The 18,575-nt window shown below is 41.3% G+C and overlaps 1 long non-coding RNA gene across 2 annotated transcripts in view; it reads left to right on the top strand.

Moving 5' to 3' along the window:
• Nucleotides 1–18,575, top strand: part of LOC111557119 — a 127,700-nt gene that overhangs the window by 63,451 nt on the left and 45,674 nt on the right. For both annotated transcript variants that reach the window (XR_006587318.1, XR_002736926.2), the window contains exons 8-9: nt 5,492–5,577; nt 6,816–6,979. This is a non-coding gene — a long non-coding RNA (uncharacterized LOC111557119). The remainder of the gene's footprint in view (nt 1–5,491; nt 5,578–6,815; nt 6,980–18,575) is intronic.

Genomic DNA, 18,575 nt, shown 5'->3' on the forward strand with positions numbered 1-18,575 from the left:
ACAAAGAGGGCTCTGATCTTAGGGGGAAAGCGGAAAGCTGGTCCTGAGGCAAAGAGGAGAAAGATAGCATGACGTGAGCAAAGTGTTGGAGTGGAAGGTAAGATTGACAGAGTCCATCTGGAAGGGCAAACTGGAGGCAGATCCGGGGCTGGTTTGTGAGGCTGTGATATTGGCCACTGGGCTTCCTTTCGCAGGGGGATCAGGCTGTGACTTTGCCTGTGAGGTCGGAAACAAGTTACCCCGTAGGGCACCCACCACTGGGCCAGCCCTGCATGCCAGGCTGCGGGGTTTGGGCTTTCTCTCAGCGGTGTCTACACAGTGTATATGATCCGGATGTGGCAGACCTTCCCTGGGGCAGTTTCTCTCCTCATCCCATTCCTGCCTTGAAGCCTTGGGGTGCTACCTCCACGAGCCTGGATAAGAAATGGAGATTTTACCAAGAATTTTCAGGGGCTCTGGAAGAGGAATCATGCTGCCCGCCACAGAGCAGAATCCTAACAAAATTCCCTTTGACTTTCCGATTAGCTTGCCCTCACCATGGTGCCATCAACCAACCACCTTATTGGCCCTCTTTTTCTTCCTTTTTCTTCTTCTCTCCTGTGCTCCGCCATTCTGGGAGAAGGAGGGGAAAGCCAGGAGGTGACAGTGTCTTTGCAGCAAATCTTTGCATTTAAGACCATGTGAAAGTGAACAACCGAGAAGGGCCTCTGAACTTGGGAATGAGCAGCCCTCTAGGAATGCTGCCAAAGAAGGAAGAAAAACGGAAGAAAGAAAGATATGTAGCTGCTGGCAGTACGATAAACCGAACACCCCGTAGACGTTCTGGAAGGCAAAGTCTAAATATGACTTATGGCTTTAAGCAGAATGCAGATTTCTGCCAAGCCCCTCCTCCCTGTGATTTTTGGTTTTTAAACATTTAAAGAGCACTTTGTCATTCCAGATTGTCATTTCCAAATTGGCAATGGGAGTGATTATGATAATAAAGTATTTTGATCTGAGGCAATTTGCAAAGGGCTTTAAAAATCCTCATTACTCTGGATTCTGCCTCCTTCTTGCCGGGTCCCAGTGCCAACGAGCAAGAGGAACTCAGCGGACCTTTTAATCACAACAGGCTTTGCGGTTGTTTGTTTCATTGCTTTTTAATGAACTTGTTCTTACGGTTAGCGCTGGTGGAGGGGGCCAGTTCTTTAGAAGAGGAAATGGGCATCTCCGAGGCTGGGCCTCATGTGGCCCAGTCTCTAGGAAGTTTGGCATAAATCTCCGCATTGTACTGTCCTGCTTATTGGGTCGGACATACCTCTTTAGTGATGCTGCCTAAGTGGTCACTGTTTCTCAAGTCCAACATCCCCAGGATTCACTGTATATCCAAGTGAGTGAGCCTAAGTCACTTGGCTGTTTTAAGATATTGTTCATATTTGTTTACGGCATCAGAACTGAAACAGGGATAGAAACAGGGATGTTGGCAGGATTAACATCCTGCTTCCTCCTCGCTTGTATTTTCCACACTTCAGAGGATAGGACCTATAATTCAGATGTCAGCTGAGGTCTCTTGCCCCTTTGAGATCTGGTGAAATTCCACAGCCTGTGGGGCATCTGGCATCTTCCTGCTTTCTCATGCTTCTCTCTATCTCCACCTATGGGCTGTTCCTATTCCAACCTCAGTTGCCAGAAAACAGCTCAACTCCTCCAAGGAATCTGCTCTGATCTAAGGAGTTATCTATATCTTTATTTTACCTTTTGGTACGCATTGCTGATGGGACACAGGGAGGGGGTCTCCTCACAGAGCGCCTGACTACCTATATGCTACGGGCTCTTTCTCCCTTATTCTTTCTCTCTTTCATCTCTAGTACAAAAGACTCCCCATTCTCTCGCACCTGAATTTCCCCACTTACTAAGCTCCTTGGGATCTTAGCTTCATGCAGTTTACCCAAGGAATTTCGTCAGGACACCTGCACTGCTGTCCCTCAAAGGGATCCTGGTAAATTTTATTTTCTCAGATTTGTTATAGGTATTTAGGGTAAAGTGGTTGGGCATACAGCAGAGGACTTAACAGAACTCCAGGGGAGAAAGGTTACATATCATCTTTTGATTATGAAGTGCCCATTATAAGTTGGTCCAATTTGGTTCCCATCCAATCCCTTCCCAAGAGGGGAAAATAAATAGCAGCCAAATAAACTCATTTTCCCTCTCTCCTCTCATCCCTCCCTGCTTCTGTACATGCTGTTTCTTCCTCTCAGTGTGTTCATCCTTCCTCTTCATCTGGAAAATTTCTGTGATTCTTTAAGACCCAGTTCTGTGGGTCTTATGGTCTCTTTCTCTGTGATGCCTTCCCTGGCTCTTCTCATCAGATCAGAGTAGGTTGGCTTCTTCTCGCTGTTCTAGCAGGGACAGACTCCATCAGAGCATTTACCTTATTAAATTTGGTTTTCTGTTTGCTATCTGCCTTCTTAAGACATGAGCTCCTCAAGAAAAGGGACTGTCAACATATGTCTTTGTGTCCTTAGTTCCTAGACAATATTGGGAAACCACAAGAGTTGCATAGATGTTTGTTGAATGAATTAAAGCCTGCATCATGTCTACAGTGGGACAGAGAAATGCAATCCATTTGTTTTTGGCTTAAGGGGCCAACTCTTTGAGTTGCTATAATCCAAAACTATTTCAACAGTAGACTGTCAAAGTCATGTTGTAGTGTTGTGTGTTACACTTGGAAAAAACATTTCTCTTCTTCCCCACTTCCCCTGATTATTCTCTGCTTTGCAAGTAACTTTTTAGAAATTCAGCTGGAGGAAGGACTTGCCCTGAGTAAAATTCCTGAAAAACTCGCTGCAAAGCCAGAGAGTGGGAGACTGATCTAAGGCATGAGGCCCATGAACTGTGTATTGGGGAGTGGGAACAGCGTTTAGCAGAAGAGTTGCCTTTATGAATAGATGAAGGAGGTAATTACCTTTCTCACCATTCCTAATAGTACCTAAGGGCCTTTTTCTTTTTAATTTAATTTATTTTTCCGGTTTTATTGAGATATAATTGACATACTGCATTATATTTGTTTCAGGTGTACTGTAACTTTCAAATATGTAATACGGTATTGTTCACTGTAGTCACCATGCTGTAAATTATATCCCTGAATACATAAGAAATTATTTATCTTATAAGTGGACATCTCAAGGTCTTTTTCGAGCATAACAGCTTTGATTCCTTTAGGTGGCAAATATACGACGTGCTTGGTTTTGGTCTCTCCCCCTTAGCCTGTTTCCCATAGCAGCCATCAATAAATGATTACAAAACTCTTCTCCATTGAGCCATTCAGAGGCTCCAGAATCCTTCTCAAGACAGGGTTTCAGGCAAGTATTGCCAATGAATCTGCTCTGACACACGAAACATGTGCCTAGTCTCTGTGCTGGCCACTGTAAAGGACACAACAATGGGTTACTCACCCCTCATCTTTTGGACTTCTGGGGAATTTTCTCCCTCTCATCCAGCCTGGGTACAGGCTTTATATCTGAGTAGATATAAAAGTCCTATGACTTGGATATATGAAGTTTGGAACAGCGTTCTTGTTTCTTTCGTATTCTTATGTGAGCATCCACCTGCTGGAGGTTGAAAGAAGGCTCTACATATGAATCCTGACTCTGGTTCTTCTATTTCCGTCTCCTTCAGCGAGTTACTTTAACCTCAGCACTACTTTGCGAAGTAGGCATTATTGTGCTGAACACGTTTGGGAAAGAAGCAATTGAGAATAAACCTAGGCAAGTTCCTGACCCAGGGCCCCAAATGCTGGTGCTCCATCTATGTTAAGAGAAAGGCAGGTGGGAGGGGAACTAATTGAAGCAGACACTGTCCTTACATGTAGGCAAAAATAAAGCAAATAAAAAGTCAAAACCAAGCTCTATCAATCTACACCAAATTAGACCAGACCCAAACAATGACAACAAAACCCTGGCAACCGAGTCCCTTTGCAGCCTTTGCATCTATTATTCAGTGAGACCGAAGAGGACTTTTCTTGCTATTATCCTCCTCTGCCCTCTGCCACTGAGTAGAAGACCTTCTGTTCTCTGTAGCTAATCATTAATCAGCAAGCACCTCCAAGTTTCTTCTCTCTAGTTCTCTGTCTCCCAATTATCCAAAGAAATAATTTGGCCAAGCGATGAAGGCAGGCATGTTTGCTAACAAAGGGATACTTCTGCCTCTGTGGAATAGAAATGAATATTCTGTGAAATATCATGTAAACAGTCACTGTGGCAATTTGTGACCTGGAGCTCCTCTGGTTCTCAGTGAATCTCTGGTGTTTAATTATGCTGAGGGTTTCCAGAATCAGCTTGTAGCAGTTTCCTTTGAAAACACCTGCAACCACGTTCTGGAGCCTAAGTGGAAGGTTGAGGGTAGTAACAGTTCAAAGAGCCAGGTGGAGTCTGAGATAATGAGCCAAGATTGGGTCCAGGACTCAGGGCTCAGTTTAAGTACCAAAAGATTAAATTTCCTTTAGCATCAAGAAGTATTTGTTGTATGAGAGAGAGCAGCTACCTCAGCCCCAGAAAATTATGCCCCAAAGCCGTGCTTTAGCATCTACTGAAGCCTGAGTTCCCTGAAAGGAGGAAGCAGGCCACTTGTAACGGGCTGAAAGAGTTTGTTCGGTGAGGGCGCAGCCAAGTCATCTCTAAATAGTCCGTTTGTCACTCTCCCTGATGTGGTTCTAAGGAATATCTTCTGGTTTACTAATTAATAGTGAAGATAACAACCACTGGTGACCTTTATGGAACATGTTACACAATGCACACCATGTGGCAAGAATTTATAAAGTGTTATTACCTTGAATGCTTAACAACACTCCATAAGGGGGTCAAATTTTTAATCCATATGTTACAGATATTTGAGCCTGAACTAAGCCTCGGTTGGGTGGTAACTTTCCCAGGGTTTCCCACTGGGAGGGTACAGCGGTTGGGTTCAAATCCAAGTCCATCTGACCCAGGTCTGTATTCTGTTAGGTCACATTCTTTCCTTTCAGACACAAAGGGATTAATCCATCCACTGACTATGTGAAGTCACAGGAAGCAGTGTTACTGGGCACTGATTGGCTAAGTATCTCTCCTTTTTATGAGTGATTGGTGGGAAGCATTCCAATTCACCACATTGGTCTGGGAGAAAAGGTGCTGGGGCTTCAAATCATGTTTTGTGTCTTACTATTCGGTGGCATGACTTTGTGTCATTAGGGTATAGGGGTAATTATGATCTGTTATGATGCCCAATGTGGCAATTGCATAACCCTAATCAGTTGGAAACAGCAAAGATTTGAGAAATGATTTTTTGCTCATTTTTCATAGTCAAGGAAAATGTGGCGGGTGCCTTGTGCAGAGTCCCGCTCAATACAGGTAGAGTAAGAACCAGACTGAGTCTGGCCTATTTAGGTTGTTCCAATACTCTGTTTATGATGTCAGAGGTACTGCTCCACTGAAAGGGGCAGATAACTCACAATATTCTTACTCGATTGTGGCAGGCTTGGAAAGAAAATCATTTAGAATTGAAGAGGACAAGAGCCGTGTAAGGAAAGCAGTGTGCTTGGTGACAGGAACTTGGAATGAGGTACTCATTCTTTTCTTCATTTCCTCTTTCATTTATTTATTTAACTAACAAATATTGACTGGACAAAAATGATCCTGTGACCAAGTTTAATGCCAGTTGTGTCGTTTATGTTGAGTCTCTCTTTCCTCATCTGATAAATGAGAGTTATCAAAATTCATCTAATAATTTAAACATGGAAAACCTTTTTTGTGGGAGACAGAGAGAGAGAGAGAGAGAGAGAGAGAGATTGAGAATGAGCAGGGGACGAGCAGAGAGAGGGAGAGAGAGACTCCCAAGCAGGCTCTGCACCTAGTGCCCAGGGTCCAATGCAGGGCTCGATCCCATGATCCTGAGAACATGACCTGAGCTGAAATCAAGAGTAGGGATACTCAACTGACTGAGCCACCCAGGCCCCTAAACATGGAAGACCTTGGATCTCATTAGTGATCATAGAAATGCAATTGTACACACCACTGAATAGCCATTTTCATTTTTACTTGTTAAAACACCGCAAACACATAAAAGATAATGTCTAATGCTAATGTGGATGCGATAAAAAAGGCAGTCTCAGATAATGGTATAAGTTTTTGGAAAGGAATATAGTGGGTTAGTAAGAGCTATTAACAGATTTCCTTTCTTGACACAATGATTTTGTTTCTGAGAATCAATTGTAAGCATGTTCTAAGAATGAATATATGTACAGAAGATGTTTGGTGAAATTTTTAATATTGAGTGAAACATTGAAACAACCTAACTGCTAAATCAAATGGATAATAGTTAAATAAATTATGGTTGTCTACCCAGTGAAATGTTATGCAGCCAATAAAAAAGCTGTCATGAAGTTTCTATAGTAACATGGAAAATATTTGATATGATGTTAGTTGAAAAAAGGAAAATATTCAGGGGAGAATGGGTGATGGGCATTGAGGAGGGCGCTTGTTGGGATGAGCACTGGGTGTCATTGTATGTAAGCGAAGAATCACAGGAACCCACCCCCAAAACCAAGAGCACACTGTATATACTGTATGTTAATTGACTTGACAATAAACTATATTAAAAAAAGAAAACAGGGAAATATTCATAAAAATCATTTTTTAAGTAATAAAGACAATAATATTATACAGGGAAGGAGAGAGCTTCACAGAAGAAAATCACTGAATGTTCCAACATGTTGCGTTAGGGTGGATTAATGCGTTGTTTATGTCCTATTTTCTGAAGTTTTTGAAGTATGTTTATGTTGCTGTTTTCCTTGGAGGCAGACTGGTGTAAAGAACCTGGCCGTGGTGTCAGACAGAGAAGATTTGAATCCCGTTGTTGTCACTTATAAGCAGTATGATTCCCTGGGTTTTCTTCTGCGTCAAATGCAAGTGATAATTGGATATGTTTCATAAGGCGATTGTGAAGGCTAGATAGGATAATGGAGGTAAGTGCTCATACGGTGCATTGGGTTTAATTTGTTAGTGAATACTAGTTGTTTTATGAGAAATCTTAATGTATTTCTAGACACCGACTTAAACAGAAAGAAAGGCAAATTGAACGATCTATAAGGTTCTTTATTGCTCTAAGTTTTCATACTTCTCATTTGAAACACAAAGTTTAAGTAGGTTTCTCGTGACAGAAATATATTTGTAGATTAAGATGGGGCCTGAATGTTGTGCCAAAATTGTAGAGTTTTGAAAATATGATTTCCTTGGGGAATAAAATGGGATTATTTCTGTCTATTTATAATCTGAACTGGTCCTTTCTTGGCGATGTGAGGGAACATGCAAAGTTTTATATTTAAGAAATTTGGGAAACTGGTTGGTTAGGCATTGGTCAATACCATTACTTTTGTCTAATAGCTGCCTTTTGTTCTCTATAAAAATAAAGAGATGGGGTCATTTATGCACTTAGGAGCAATGGGAAAATTTGTTCGAAGTTATATGTTTAGAGCAGTCCTAAATCTTGCGTTTCCTGAAGCTTTTGATGTGTGGAGGATTTGAATGGTCATTCTCTGGATTCAAGAAAATTTATAATATCTCTTATATATCCAGCAACAGATGTATAAAAGTTTCCGGGGAGGGAAATGGTTCTTTCAAAATGACTTTTGGATGATACATGTGTAAGCAAATAAGACAGATATCGATTAAATGTCCTTCCAACACAAAACAAATTGACCAGACGTGCAAAGGTTTTTGCCAAACCCCAGCATTTGATATCCCCCAAAGACGTTTGGTTGCTGATTTCCAGCTAAGGCTTGAAAGGTGGAAATTTTGCTTGGAAATGGTTTAGTAGAGCAAGAAGTAAGGCAGAAAGGCGAAGTGTCAGCGCTGAGGCACGAAGAAGCTTCCAATCCTTTTCTTCATATCTGTGTAGATAATATGCAAAGAAAAAAAAAGAAAGAAAACAAAAAGGTGAACTTGGAAAAATTCCAAGTCATATGTGCTGATTTCCCTCAATTCTGGGGAAACTACATGAATGCTTTAAGATCTAAATGCTTTAAGACCAAAGGCAGGGACCATTCAGATTGTTCAGAGGAACTTGAGAGGGAGCCTTGACCTCCTGTAAATGGAATGATTCCAACAATGAATTTCATGGGGTTTATGTAATGAGCATCCATCTCTGTCTGAAACATTGTGTCATTTTTGTTTGATTGTATGAACCATGGGTGTCCCCTATAAGAGATGCTTCAGTTCACCTGAGAGTGATACTTTTTTCAAACTCTTTTGCTTACTTGTATTAAGTTGAAGAATTCCTACACACTGGTGGCTGCTCCCTTGTATTACACTGCTGGGGTTCCTATGAGCTGTGCCAAATGTTTGAGCATCCTGTCCAAGCATTCATGGGCCTTAGTGACCAAACCCCAGGCTTGACCACAGAATGGTCAGAGAAAGGGAACTGTTTCTCAAAGGTGGTGGTGATGACTGGGCACGCCACCATAAGATTCGTCTTGGCTGGAACTGAAATAGCACTTGATTTTGGAATGAGTATTTGTGAATCTTTGAAGCCTGGGTAATTTAGGGGGAATGTGTTGTGAGTGTGAGGCTCAATATCACCTGATTGGATAAATATACATTATTACCTTTAAGTTATATTTATTTTTAGCCACATTGTTGAAGCCTCTGTTGGCCAGCAGCAGCCAGCTTGGTAACAGATGGCCTAAGAACTTCAGGAGTGACTCCTGAGATATCTGCTGTAATCTGTTTTAGCTTGACCAGTGGTGGCACTTTGAGGGTTGGGAATCCAAGTATACAAGGTATTTTTTTCTACTATTCTTGGACAAAGGCCGTGTCAAAATTCTCTGGAGACAAAGCCAGCTCTTACACTGTCTCCAACAGAGTTGTCAGTTCATACAACCCAATAGCATTTGGAGAACATGCTAGTGTTAATCCTGATGGACTCTTCTTAAAGCATCTTGGGTCAGGTGTCCCTGGTATTGTGTTGATCATGAGGTCCTTGATTCCTAGTTCTGATGTTGGGTCAAACCTCCCTGATACCTATTAATTTGGAGGATATAAACATTTTGTTCTCACGAATTGGCTGCTGAGTAATTGCCAACTTGTATCTTTCCCAATCTCTGGTAAACATATTCATTGGTTGACCCAATCTGAGCATGATTGAGAAATAGGTGGGTTTCCCCTCAATGATAGGAAAACTGTCCTCATACAAAACTAGTGTACTGATCTTTGATGAAGTGGAGGGAAACCCCTTGCCTTGGTATGAATTAGTAGTTCTGGCCACCCAAACGACCATGCTGTGCTGAGTTCTTTCCAGCTTGATCTTACCAGATCACATGGTTACAGTACAAGGTGAGCAGGCACTGAAACAGAGGAGAGCACAGTGCATAGAGAAAACTCTTCTCTCATTCCAAAGACAACTTTCTTGGGCCAGGCTAATGCTTTTTTTTTTTTTTTTTTCATTATTTATCTTGGGAAAACCTGAATAGTTCTGTGATGAGGGACCCAAAACGTAGAACAAGAATCAAAGAAACTTTCTCTTATCTCCACTGTTATTTTTCAGCGGGGCTTTAATGTCTGTGATAGGATGATATGCTTGCACTGAGTTCTGATGCAGGAAGCAGACTACACCAAGGATTTGCAGATAGATTAAAGAGGGGGAGATGAATGAATGTTGCCCAGGGAACAAATTTTCAAAAAGAAGACTCCTTAGGAATTTCTCCTTGTTGTCTTCTTGTTAATAATGAAGAAGCTTCCCAGAGAAAGATGATTTAGAGCTTTTTTTTCCCTCAATATAATAGAGCAGGACATGATTTGGTGGTTGTGGGATAGGTATATGTAGCCAAGCTACTTGCCAAACCTCTATATCCAATGTTCTCTTCTATTTCACCCTCCCCTCCCTTCACTGATCTGTTTTCCAGTTTGTAAATTGAATAGCAAACAATCCAAAAGGGCAGAGGGTTGTGAGAGGTACAAGCCCTCATATGACACCTAAAATACTGATCAGAAACGACATTTCAAGAACAGTGTAATCCTTTGTAAAGCTGGCTTCAAAGGTCAAAGCTAAAACACATTGTACACTAGCCACGTGACATTGGGCCATCATATCTCACAATTGAGCACAATTCACATGCAATCTTCTCCAAATATTTGATGACTAGAATGTCTGATTTTATCATACTCATAAAATACAACATGGTGCTTAGGATGTCTAGGAACTAGAGAGGCTGACTTGGAGTCCTGGCTCCATCGCTTACCAGCAGTGTGATCTGGGCTGAGTTACCTCATTTTACTATCTGTAAGATGAAGGCAATCTTTCTAACCTCATGCGTAATAGGCACTGTTGTGGGGAAGTTCTTTGATAGTGTGCTGAGCACTTAGTGTGCTCAGACATAGAGTCAATGTTAATTTATGTTATACGATACAGAATAATTACTGAACATCTACTGCATAGAAGACCTTGTGTCAGGCACAAAACTGACCTCTGAGGTGTCAAAGTCTGTCTTGAAAAAAAAAAAGTAAGACTTTTGTTGTCACTGTTGACCTTCTTGGCTAGTAAAACAGAACACCAGATAAAAGTCCTTTAATATTTATAACAAATTCAAGCTACGTGTGTGAAGGAAGAGAGTTCTATGTGAGTAATTTCTCCAACATCTGTGGAAGTTTTGAGTTCCTTGACTATTCCTTGGATGCCCTTCTACATGACTAATTTTGGTATCAAAATTACTGTTTATTTTTGGTAGCGTGAAGTTCCACACCTAACTTCCATCCAAAGGTACATCTGTCTCTCTCTTCTTTGTGTCCGTCTGTTCTTTTCTTAGTAATGCTTGCATTAAGATGATGCTTTTTGCCAAATTGGATTTGTAATAGATGATGCAGTGAGAGATGGGGCACAAAACAAAATTAGGCTCATTTTTGGTGCATTCAAGTGCTAGCTACTGCCCCAAATGGTAAATTACAAAAATGATCATGGTACCCTGAAGAGTTGATGGATTTCTTTCCTCAAATTGCTAGATAGTTACATGAGTGAGGGTGATTTTCCTAGTGTTAAAACTGTTTCCTGGGGGTAATTTTAGGCACGTTGGGTAGCTGCATTAACTACTTTTGGCCACTAGACAGCCATTGCTAAGTGGGCACTTAAGTGTTCACATGACTCTTAAGTGGTGCCCCAGTAAGAATAATTAGCAAAGGTCTTTATGGTGATGAAGGCCTAGCAAGCTCTACTGGAAGAAATGTTCTATATAATTCCCTTCAAAATGAATCTTTCCAAAAGGTAAAACTCACGAGTAAGGAATGGCTTGATATTGCTGCTTATCTTTATAACCCCCTGCTAGAAAACCAGGCTTTATGGATTTCAGTGACATTTCATGAGCATTATCATTTTGGCTATTCACAGCAATAGTGTTAAATAGGGAAAGGGGTTAGGATGTTGCTTCACAAGAAGAAGGCTGCAGGACTTTATAGAAAAAGTGGCAAAATTAGAATCAAGAAGACCTGAGGTCTGGTGGGGTTTGGCATGTGGCCTTAAACAGTTCATTGTTCGTACAACAAGGAGATTAGATGGAGAGGATGGAGATTAGATTAGATCAAGGATGGCACATTCTTGGCTAGTATGCTACCTGCATTTCAACTCGCACCCTTAGACACTGCCAATCTGACAGGGCATACTTTTGGGCTGAGGTCTCAGGTCGTCTTCACCTTTTTCCACAGGTTGACCACAATATTGACCTTTCCTCTAGGCAAGGGAAATGGGCCCAAGGAGGGTTATGTGAGATGCTGAAATGAGACACAAAATGAAGTTGTTCATGTTTAGGTAATTATGGGTTGAATTTTCCTACCTTTTCAACTCAATCCCAATATTGTATCAACAATATTCCATTGTACCAACAGAGGTAGAATGAGTAACGGTCAAGAGGATGGATTCTGTGTTCAAATCCCAGCTTCACACTTTATTTGTTGGGTCACTTAACCTCTCTGTGCCTCTGTTCCAACTTCATTGGGTGGTTGTGAGGTGTAGTGAAGGTAAAGCGTATAGAAAATTTAACACAGTGACTACAGTAGCCAAGTGCTTAGCAAATGCTAGCAAAATTAAGACACAGCCCTCGTTTGCTGGTGGAATAGGTAAGAGTTAATGAAGAAAGCAGTAGTTCAGATAATTTCAATCCCTTTCAAAGAGTCCTGGCACTACAAGTAGCCTGGCCCTTGATAAAATTCAACACCTGTTCAGGATTAAGGAAAAAAGCTTGTAGCAAATTAGAAGTAGAAAGAAAGTTCATTCATCTGTTAAAAGATATGTACAAAGTATCTATAGCCAGCTCTACACTCAGTAGTGAAATATGAAAGTATCTCTCCTGGAGGTCAGGAACAAGAAAAAGGTGTCCACCATCACCGTATCTCTTGACGTGGCACAGGAGGTTCCTGGCAATGATATGACGCAGGAAAGATAGAGACACAGAGATTAGAAAGTTAGAAGAAATATTGCCATTACTTACCTATGATATGGTTGTGCACATTCCAAGAATTCAAAACGACATACACACTGCTGTCATTAACAAGTGGGTTTGTCAGGGCTGCTGGATTCAAGGTCAAGAACAAAAGTGAATATACATGTGTGTGTGTATCTATCTATCTAGTCTCCAAATAATTAGAAAATGAGCTTTCGTTAGCGGCTATTAACTGACAGGATCCTTGGAAATGCTTTTGTTTTATTTATTTTTAGAAAGCAAAATTTTGGTGTAGCCTTATTTGCACATTGTCCTCCCCCAAATCCTGCATCTTAGTCACATTCAAGGACAGCATCTGTAGATTTTCATCCCACCCTGAAACATAAAATGGTAAAAATTGGAAGCTACAAGGAGAATGACTTGTATTTTGGGAGCCTCTGTGTGGCCTTCGTCCTTGATGATCTCCCCCACTGTTCTCAAGTAGTTCTTTCTGCTTTTTCTCTCAGCTTGAGATGGAGACCAAGAGACAAAGCAGGAGAACTCCTTCCCTCTTACAGTTCTACAAATTCTGACCCTAATGTCTTACCTGTGAAAAAGGGCCCATACTTATACACCCTGCCAAATAACTGGTCAAATAAGACCACTTGTGAGCTATCATTATGGACCTCATTTGAGAGACATCCTAAGAATACCTCCCAGCGAGGTGGAGCATTTTCATTTCATAGGCACAGACTTTACTTCTTCCGTAGAAAGACAAAGACCCAGACGTGAAATCAGTTGATAAGACCTGGACCTCCTTCTCTCCTCACAGCTAGCCAGGCCCTATGGGCTTTGGATGGATGTTCCCTGATGTCCAACACCAGCATATCAGACATACATTTGAAATTACAGAGAAGCCACCTGACCCCTAGGGGAAGGCTAAACTTTTCTAAGACAGAGGGTTACTTACATTGGGACTCCATTCCTAGGTAAGAAAATGCAGTGGAACCCAGGGAAGGCTGTGTTGCTGAATCCTGGAGCCCGCCAAAGAATGTTCTCCAGAGAAGCTTGACTCTAGACTACTTGTGCTTCACTGGGGAGCTCAGAGGAGCCCCCTGTTTCTGACAAGTTATTTCCAATCAGAGATATTCTTGGATTCCAGTCCTTCTTTACAAAGCATCACTAAGCTGACCCTGAACAGAACATCCCATGGATAAGGCAATGAGAATGATTACAGAGAAGCAGCATTTTTGGATTTTTTTTTTGTTTTTATTTTTTCCTTTTTTTTTTTTTTTTTTTTTAAGCGAGAGCCACACTGTGCTCACCGAAGGGTGGAGTATTTCCACAGAGACCTATTTGCCTGCTGTTTCATGTAATGAGAAGTGAAATTCCTGACATATTTTACCCCAGAACTTGTGCCGTTTTTATTCATTTACCAGCTGGCCTCTTTTTTCATAACTCTAAGACGATTTATTTTACCATGGGTGGAGTTCTACTGTAGTTGGCGCCTCCTATGGAACACCCCTGATTTGAGAATCTAGTTTTTTGGTTTAGAGATACACACTGAGATTTCTGATGACATCATCCCGTCTATCCTTCTACCCTTGCAGTTCTACCATCTATCCTTGCAGTTACCAAACGAGAATTTATCCAACACGTAGTTGTTGCGGAAGTGCTATGCGCAAGGCATTGGTGTAGTAGCTGAGGGTGCAGCAGCAAACCAAACACAAAACCAAAGCAAAATCATTTCCCTTCTGTTGTGGTTATTTGTGGAAGGAGGACTTTTGACTTCCAAGTCAAAATTTGGTTATTGAGACTGATAATGCCATGTGTGTATCAAGAGGTTATGAAAATTTCATTATTCACATAAAGAGACTTTCTGGGAACAGCAGGAAAGCTCTCAGGTAGGTCCAAAAGTGGGTTCTCCTTTACAGAACCAGGAAAGGAGACTGGCTGGGGTTTCTTATGGTGGTTTGGGGATGGGGATGAGATAAGGACCTCCATGCGTGGGGCAGGGGCTTGGGTGATTTGAACCTCCTATCAGGGCCAAAGTAGGGAGCACCCATCTTTCTTATCAGCTTTCCCAGGTATAGGGCATGTGGGGCAGAAGGGGAAGATAAAGCGGTGAGACTTTTTTTTTTTTAATTTTTTTTTCAACATTTTTATTTATTTTTGGGACAGAGAGAGACAGAGCATGAATGGGGGAGGGGCAGAGAGAGAGGGAGACACAGAATCAGAAACAGGCTCCAGGCTCTGAGCCATCAGCCCAGAGCCTGACGCGGGGCTCGAACTCCCGGACCGCGAGATCGTGACCTGGCTGAAGTCGGACGCTTAACCGACTGCGCCACCCAGGCGCCCCAAAGCGGTGAGACTTAAAAGCTATCAGCAGTCAAACATCAAAAAATGGAGTAAGGATCTAGCTTATATTCTTAATTTTTTTTATTGTAGTACAACACACACAATAAGTGCACAAATATTAAGCATGTAGCTTGCAAGATTTTAAATACAAATAGACCTGTGTAGCCATAATCCAGAAGAGACATAGTATGTTAGCATTATCTATGTTAGCATGCAGATGATTCCCTCACGCCCCTTCCTAGTCCTACCTCTCTCCCAAGGAGTAACCACTATTCTGACTTCTGTCATCAATAATTAGTTTTTCCCACTCTTGCAATTTTTATAAATGAAATCATAGTATGTATAAATGCAATGATGTTTTGATCTTAAGTCAGGTGACCATATATATGTGGATCTGGTTCTGGACTTTCTATTCTGTTCTGTCCTTGCGCCAATATGACACTGTCCTAATTTCCGTAGCTTTATGGAATACTTGGGAATGGAAGTCTTCCGACTTTGCTCTATTTCAAGATTGTTTTCTTGGGGCACCTGTGTGGCTCAGTCGGTTGGGTGTCTGACTTCAGCTCAGGTCATGATCTCACGGTTCATCATGGTCTTGCAGTTTGTAGATTTGAGCCCTGCCTTGGGCTCTGTGCTAACAGCTCAGAGCCTGGAGCCTGCTTGGGATTCTGTGTCTCCCTCTCTCTCTGCCCCTCCCTACTTGCACTCTGTCTCTCTCTCAAAATATACACGCACATGTATATTCACTTTTGTTCTTGACCTTGAATCCAGCAGCCCTGACAAACCCACTTGTTAATGACAGCAGTGTGTATGTCGTTTTGAATTCTTGGAATGTGCACAACCATATCATAGGTAAGTAATGGCAATATTTCTTCTAACTTTCTAATCTCTGTGTCTCTATCTTTCCTGCGTCATATCATTGCCAGGAACCTCCTGTGCCACGTCAAGAGATACGGTGATGGTGGACACCTTTTTCTTGTTCCTGACCTCCAGGAGAGATACTTTCATATTTCACTACTGAGTGTAGAGCTGGCTATAGATACTTTGTACATATCTTTTAACAGATGAATGAACTTTCTTTCTACTTCTAATTTGCTACAAGCTTTTTTCCTTAATCCTGAACAGGTGTTGAATTTTATCAAGGACCATTTCTTCCTCCGTTGAGAAGGTCATATAGCTGTCTCTTTTATTATGTGAATGTGGTTGTCTATGTTGGTTGATTTTCAAGTATTAAAATAACCTTGCATTCCTGTGATGAGCCCACTTGATCATGATGTATTTGTAGGGGATCAGAAGATTGCATCCCCAAATGTGCCACACTGCAGAAGGATCATTTTGGGCTGAAGGCAGCTGAGAAAAAGCAAACACAGAGTGAGTCCCCTGTTCTCCCCTCTATCTGCCTGAAAAGTGGGGTATCAATTACCCTGGTGAAGGTTCCCCTCCTGACTCTACCTTTCCTGTCCCAGGAAGGGAAGAAAAGCTTATCACCTAAGATGAGTCGGCACCCAGAAAAGTCTACATAAGAAATCTTACTAAATAACTCTTCTCTACCATTAGTGTACCCCATAAGTTTACCTCCCACAAGTTACCACCCCTAAAAAGTCCAGAAGCTTCTTTCCTTTGACTTATTAACTCTATAAATTTATCTTTTCTTAAATTTTTTTTTTTCAACGTTTATTTATTTTTGGGACAGAGAGAGACAGAGCATGAACGGGGGAGGGGCAGAGAGAGAGGGAGACACAGAATCGGAAACAGGCTCCAGGCTCTGAGCCATCAGCCCAGAGCCTGATGCGGGGCTCGAACTCACGGACTGCGAGATCGTGACCTGGCTGAAGTCGGACGCTTAACCGACTGCACCACCCAGGTGCCCCATAAATTTATCTTTTCTTAGAATGATCTAAAAGCCTCCAAGGCTAAGGGGTTTTCTTTTCTTTCTCTGAAGGACTTCTACCCCATTTATTGACATATAAAACATTTAACAACATTTTTTAAAAGTTTGTATGCTTTTCTCTTGTTAATCTGGGTTTTTTTTTTTGTTTTTGTTTTTGTTTTGTTTTTGGTTTTTTTGGTCAGAAAATTCCCCTCCTACATATTATAGTTTTGTACATTGCTGGAGTCAATTTGTTTGCATTTTTGTTTAGAATTTCTCTGCCTGTGTTTATAAGAGATATTTGCCCATAATGGTCCTTTCTCGTAGTGTCTTTTTCAGGTTATCAGGGTTTTTCTGGCCTCAGAAAACAAATTGCGAAGAGTTTCTCTATTAAAAAAAAATTGTATTTTATTGTTAGGATTTCTTTCTTAAATGTTTGGATTTACATTCTTTATTACCCCCAAACCCTGTGAGTTTCCATGTCGTAAGAGTTTCCTGGCTTTATCCTATCTACAGCTCATCACCCAGGGTTGCTTTCTCATTGCTGATAAGAGTCTTGAATATACTCGCTCTGGGACTGGTTCTCAAGTCCTGCTCCTGACCCTTAAAATGAGAATGTGTTTACGTTTTGGTAAATACCATTATTAATGTTGAAAGAATGATCAGCGAACATTTTATTTTGCGTCTACTGTAACCTTATGATACAACTTGAAATAAAAATCTGGGAGACTAGGACATTCATTTATAAGTCTTCATTGTAGAAAAATGTCAATGTTATGAGCATTACAAAAGATCTCTAAGTCAATATATTAGGATAAAGTTCTATGGTGGAAGTGGAAAGGAAAAAGGATTTCAAGGAAATAAATCAATGGTATAAAATTTCTGCCTATTGGGGTGCCTGGGTGGTTCAGTCGGTTAAGCGTGTGACTTCGGCTCAGGTCATGATCTCGCGGTCTGTGAGTTCGAGCCCCGTGTCTGGCTCTGTGCTGACAGCTGGGAGCCTGGAGCCTGATTCGGATTCTGTGTCTCCTTCTCTCTCTGCCCCTCCCCCGCTTGCGCTCTGTCTTTATCAAAAATAAATAAGTGTAAAACATAAAAATTAAAAAAAATTAATTTCTGCCTCTTATATAAAAAAGAGATTTTTCAGCTATTTTTTTTTTTTTTTTTGAAAATAGACAGTGACGAGACCCAAATCTCTGTGGTATTAAGTCCCATCAAGTGGATTTTTAAAAGGGACCTAATGGTTTTATTGCAAGATGTCAATATTTGCAATGTGCTGGAAAATTCATTCTTTGTTGCTATTTAAGCATGTATTGACAAATTTTAGAGGTCAACTTAAATGTATGAAGTTTTTGCTTACAGAGCCTCTAACAGGATTTTGAAAGAGTTCGAATAGGTGTCTAAACAAAATTAGGATTCTGAGAAGGCAGAAGGGAGAAAAGAATGCTGAGTATGCTGCCAGAAGTGTTTACTGGGTCTCTCTCGGAAAGGCTCATCGTACATGACTGTGGAAGCTCTCCTTACTTCTCCTGCCCAGGGGGGGATTTGATTCTGTGTGGTCTCAATGTAGTTACCCAACTGCAAGGAGAATACAGTCTATGTAACAACAACAAGAATCTTTAAAGGAGAACACCCTGATCCAATGTACTTAAGAACTTCTAAGTCTGGGGCACCTGGGTGGCTCGGTTGGTTAAGTCTCTGACTCTTGATTTCAGCTCAGGTCATGATCTCATGGCTTGTGAGATTGAGCCCCGCGTCGGGCTTTGGGCTGAAAGTGTGGAGCCTGCTTGGGAGTCTCTCCCTGTCTCCTTCTCCTCCCCCACCAAAAATGAATAAAAAGAACTTCTGGTTTTGAGAGAAGAGGATCCTATAAAAATCTCAAAGTATAATATTACTGTTCAGTTAAAAATAAAACAAAAATACATGCATGTA

This window comes from Felis catus, chromosome D2 (genome assembly GCF_018350175.1).
Source record: "Felis catus isolate Fca126 chromosome D2, F.catus_Fca126_mat1.0, whole genome shotgun sequence".
Classification (NCBI taxonomy): domain Eukaryota; kingdom Metazoa; phylum Chordata; class Mammalia; order Carnivora; family Felidae; genus Felis; species Felis catus.